Source organism: Mytilus galloprovincialis, chromosome 8, assembly GCF_965363235.1.
Source record: "Mytilus galloprovincialis chromosome 8, xbMytGall1.hap1.1, whole genome shotgun sequence".
In the NCBI taxonomy this organism is placed as follows: domain Eukaryota; kingdom Metazoa; phylum Mollusca; class Bivalvia; order Mytilida; family Mytilidae; genus Mytilus; species Mytilus galloprovincialis.
The window spans coordinates 53508429-53514428 of record NC_134845.1 but is presented as its reverse complement, the minus strand read 5'-3'; positions in this window follow the sequence as shown (position 1 = coordinate 53514428).

The following is a 6000-nucleotide window of genomic DNA, read 5'->3' as shown; positions in this document are numbered from 1 at the left end:
AAAACTTAAGATAACCAAATGTAGCTGCATTCGCTCCTTTCCATTTACTTCTTTAGACTGATTTGTAAACAACAGATGATTCAGTAATAGAAGAAAAGAACCAATCGAATGATGTTGACGATTTAGAGTTTAACGTCCAGTGACAAATATCATGTGCATATGAGAACGACAACACGTTATATGTACCCTGTGTTGTATTAGAAAGACACTTTCGGACGGATTTGAGAACGTGCTACTTTGAACAGACACAAAAATTAAGGCTGAGGAAAACGTTAATAATAGATTCATGCATATTCCAGCAGGCAATCCATATCCATATATTGAAGTGACACACTCCTTAATAAAATGCAAAGGAAGTCAAAATAAAAATGTTCTTACTAGCGTATTGTCATTTTTTTTTACTCAAGAGCATCTCATTCTTAACTTTTTCAAAGGGAAAATATAAAGGTAGCACAACTATTGTCGTGGCTAAATAACTCTTAACTGACACAATTTCAATTGTCCAACCCATTAACAGACTTTATTCCCATAATGTTCACTAAAACGTGGTATTACTGACGTTATATTACAATTATGAAATATTTACTAATTTCAATTTATATTTTAGAACCAAAGTACGATTTTGTGTCCTTTAAATGATATCTAAAATTGTTTTTTTCGCCTTTCATTACAAAAATTGCTATGCGTATAAGCATATATACTACATACTTGCGCGACGCCTTTTAGTTTTACTGAAAACTGCGCAGACTATGAAATGTTTTTACAGTTGGAAAATGTTCTATGATATATATCATTTTGTCAGACACTTTTCTTTTTTTGATTTGATTCTTATAATGTACCTAAAATCTGTATATTAAATAGATTTCAATATTAAAATTGTGCGTTTTACTCTTAACAGACGTATAACCAACCCGATTAACAGACCAACCGCCGATATAGCCGCATACTCAATATAGATTAACCGACTATCTCTCGGTTAGCCGAGTGTCGGCCGTGAGTTAGGCCAGTCGGCTTAATTTATATTTTCGTTGTAAAAAGAGGCATCGCATCCCCCCTTTAACCTTTTGCTGACAAACTCATACAGGTCTAGGGCGTTAGTTTTATCAGCCATTTAAAAGGCAATGCACACATTTAACCTAGGATTAATGGCCAACTTGGAGAATCTCGTACTTAAGCAAGCCGGCAATAATTTATTTCGACTTCTTTGTAAACAGAGGTTCCAACTCCCTTTTAAACCCTTTGATGATACCGCGTACTTCTCTAGGGAATAAGTGATTTAGGCCATTTTAGAGGCAATGACAACCTCTACCTCTGGTATCATGGCCCACGCGGAGAATCTCTTAGCCATCCAGCAATAGTTTAGTTCGACTTTATTATATACTAGGGTACCAACCTTACACTTTGCTGACTAACTCTTACGGGTCTAGGTCATACGTGCTCATGGTCATTTTATAGAGGCAATCCCTTCCTCTACCTCTCATATTATGGCCCGCGTGGATAATTTCTTAGTTTAGCCAGCGGGCAACAGTTTATTTCAACTTCGTTATATACCGGGCTAATTCATCCCCCTTTTAACTCATTGTTGACAAACTCGTTCGGGTCTATAGCATAAGTGCTATGAGCCATTTTTAAGAGAATGACTACTCCAACATCTAGTATAAGGGCGCACCTAAAAATGTCTTAGTTTGGGCAGCCGTCACTATTTTTGGTGGACTGTGTGATATACTAGAGTATTCCCCTTACCCTCTTCTGACCAACTCGTACGGGTCAAGGACATAAGTGCCATGGCCCATGGACCATTTAAGAGGCACTGCCTACCTATACCTCTGGTATAATGGCCAACGTGGAGAATCTCTTAGTTTGAAGAGCTGGCAATATTGAGGTTTATTTTTACTTCGTGATATACCGGCGAAACTCATGCCCCTTTTAATTCGTTGCTGATAAACTCGTGTAGATCCAGGACATAAGTGCTATAAGCCATTTATAAGGGTTTGACTACCTCTTCTTCTGGTATAATGGCCTACCTGGAGTATGTCTTAGTTTAGCCAGCTTTCAATAGTTGTTTTTTAGACTTAGGGATATACAAGAGTATTCCCCTTGCCCTCTGTCCTACGGGTCTAGGATATTAGTGCTTCGAGCCATTTTAGAGGTAATGCGATATATTGTAAAAGACATGAAATTTCATGTACAAATCATTTATAATGTGAGTATGGTCTGTATTTAACTCCTAAAAGGACATGGTATTTTGAAGTTCAAAATGAAACCTGCCAAAAATATACACATTTTATATCGGACATAAAGCAAAATTATCGGACAAAAAGCAAAACGGACAAAAAGCAACGGACAAAAAGCAAAAGTTTCGGACAAAAAGCAAAATAATCGGACAAAAGGCAAAACGGACAAAAAGCAACGGACAAAAAGCAAAAGTTTCGGACAAAAAGCAAAATAATCGGACAAAAGGCAAAACGGACAAAAAGCAACGGACAAAAAGCAAAAGTTTCGGACAAAAAGCAAAATTATCGGACAAAAAGCAAAAGCGGACAAAAAGCGAATTGCGGACAAAAAGCACCGTATCAAACGATGATTTAATCATTTAATAAACTAGTTGTCATCAATCAAGTATACTTACATTGAATAGTGGTCCAGGGTCTCTTCTGATTGCCTGAATCCACGAGTTTCTCCTTGCACCAGCCTGAGGAAATCTGTGGAATGAAACTTGATGGCGACGACCATTGCTGTTACAGCTAGGGACGCAACAATGTTGGTCACTACCTTTGCCAATCTTAGATATTACAAGGAACTCTTTCTCGTCGTCACTCGTGGCGGCCATGCTTGTTGAAATGTTTACCGAATATAGCCTCGTTCTGAATTTTTTAGCGGGATTTATGAATATTCGTTAAGAAAGAAGTATGTCTCGCTTTTGCGGCATAAGTCACATGCTCGACAACAATGCAAACTGCATATCGAATCTCAGCAGATAATGAATTGCTTTAAATATAAGAAAAGTACGCAGAATTCACAGTAGATTCAGACGTTTACAGCAAATTGGAACAACTATATGAAATGAACTATTTGATTAAAGTAAATTTATTCCCTTTCTATTGAAAATTACAATCCATTGAAGAGAGAAGCACACGGCTGATGTGCTTTTGACCAGTTTTTCTTATAATATTTAGATAAAAAAAAAATATTTTCAGAATTCAAGTGTACGCCCGGGCGATTTGACGTAAACGTAGCTACGCGCATGGCATACCAATAATATATATACATTCGTTTTAAAACAGCTTTGGATATCACATACATGTACATGTCAGCAGTGGCGGATACAGAAATTTTTGTAAATGGGGGAGGGGGGCACTAACTGCCTGGGAGAGGGCCCACTCCAGTCATGCTTCAGTAATTCCCTATATAAAAGGGGGCTGAAAAACACTCTTAATCCGCCTCTGGTCAGTGCTTATGGTTTTCATTTGAATACGCATGGTCTGGTGTCATATCAAAGAGTATACGATAACAAGTATTAGCTTTTCAAAAAGGGCTAGCCGTCTCTTAGCTGATGAAAATGGAAAGTGTTCTCGCTTTGTAGATTATAATTCATTTACTAGAATAGCCACGTGCATCAATCAACAAATTTTACAACACACATGAGGTCACACGTTATGAAGTAGTATATATCGTTTAACATTGTTGTTTACGAAACTCCAGAAGATTCGGCTATTTATAGATAAAAGTTGCCTGTGTATTGATATTATGAATATGCATGATTAATGACCAGGCAAAATCTAATTGCTAAAATAGAGAGGACAAATCCGATACTCTACGGGATTGAAGGACATTTACTAGGTTTGGATTGTCCTAACCAATCAATAAACTTTGATTATTCACGTCTCGTAATATCTTCCAATCAGATAGTAAGAAGCATTCACGCACTGACTATCCATCGTTCAATTTTTAATATCGTCTCCGAGGAGACGATAATAAATATCAAGCAGATTCGGCTTGGATATTTTATTCACGTTACGCTAGCTGGTTTGTGGTGTTTTGCAGGGGTTCACGTTTATATATTGGCGAGTTTTGGGTGTGTCTATTGACCACTCGATATCTCTTGGCCGGAAGTCAGAATAAAATTATCGAAACCTCATCGATCATTTATACAGGAAGCTATATATACGTATTTGATACAGGCCCTCTATGGCTAGGCTACATCGTGACATTGTATATTTCAATAATCAAAGTAAATTCGAAAGAAAAACAACAAAGACTAAGCTACAGTTAAAAAATCTTTTAAATATAAGAATCATTAGCCTTTTCACAAAACATTTGCGTTTTTGATAATGTGATTGTTTATTAAATATCATGTATGTATAATGATAACGCAACTATATAATTCATGCTTTGAGACCCCCCCCCCCCCCCCCCTTACGCGAACAACGCGAAGTATTAAAGAACCTGGGAATAGTGTATTGACATACAATGACCCATAATAAACTGATTATGTCTGATCGTTTAACATTTGAGATTCAGTATTCAAATCATAGCATGAGATGAGAAAATGTCGAAAAGCATGAAGAAAATTAGGAAACGATATTTCTGTTAAAAATATGTATTCTAAAGTCGGATATACATTGGTCGTACAGCAGAAAAATAATCAAACAAAAGGATTTTTCTGTCAAAAAATATATGATTTTAATCTTTAATACTTCCAGACTAAGAGAATATTCATTGTTAAGGTTTAACTGAGACTGAATTTATTCCTAATAATTATAGAATATAATCAAAATTGTAATTGTATACGTGCATTATGTCTCACATGTTTGATCAGTCATAATCATTACATTTATGAAAATCATTTGTAACGTATATATGAGCACCAATGAGTAGGGATGCGTACTCATAATTAGCTAAATATTATATTTTGTATAGCTATATACTCATAATCTTTAAAAAGCGATTCATTTAATCAATAAAATGTCCATCCTAAATACTTGATATTTGTGTTTATTGATATAATGTTAAAGTTATTTTCGGGAAAAAAAGTTCAATAACGTCTTAATTCATTCACAGTATACCTCACCCTGTTCACATGCACGCAGACTATCGGTTTCAAAACACTTGAGTTTGGTAGTTTGACATCCGAATTCAACTATTAGATTAATATATGTGATGAAGCCTTTTAAACACTTTGACATTTTCGAAACGCCACGGATTTTTTACCAAAGGAATATATCCTTAATAATAGGAACTTAACTTCGTAATACATTTGGAATTTTTAACTATTTTTATTTGAGTGTCACTGGTGATTCTTTGTAGACTTAACGCGCGCCTGGCGTACAACATAATAATTCTGGTATCTTTGTATATTTACATGTCTTTTTATATGTCCGTTTTAAAGTATGTTCAGGTATTCATTTAACTTTTGAAAATAAGGTATAATTCCCCAAAACCAGGTTTCACTCCAGAGTATTATGATTGATTTAAGTAAAATCAGAAAAGTTTGAGACGTTTTATTATGAGACCAAAACAAGTCTCTATTAATATATCAGAGGTTCAAATGAAGCTGGTGTACTACTCTCAACTGAGAAAAATATTCGAAACCTTCTTATAATTTGCATGCTACAGGGTTTCACTTAACATGGTAAGTGGACTTTAAATTTATCTATACAACATCTACCATTAGTACATACAACTTTAATAACGAATGAAAATATGAAGGCATCCAGATTAAAAAGTAAACTAAGTGCTTACATTTATATTGTAATTGACCTGTGCAATTTGTATTATACATCCGGTTTATAGAAACTGGGATTTGCAATAGGATTATGAAAAAAATTATGTACATTTCCAAGTAATAAATGAAATCGTCGAGCTTAAAAATGTATATTCAAATAGTAGCTGTATAAAATTATACATTATTCTTAACTATTCAACACTGCTTTCAATTGAATTATGCAAGAATGTACACTATTTTTTTCAATTCAAAAGCAAACAAAAATTCAGCAACAA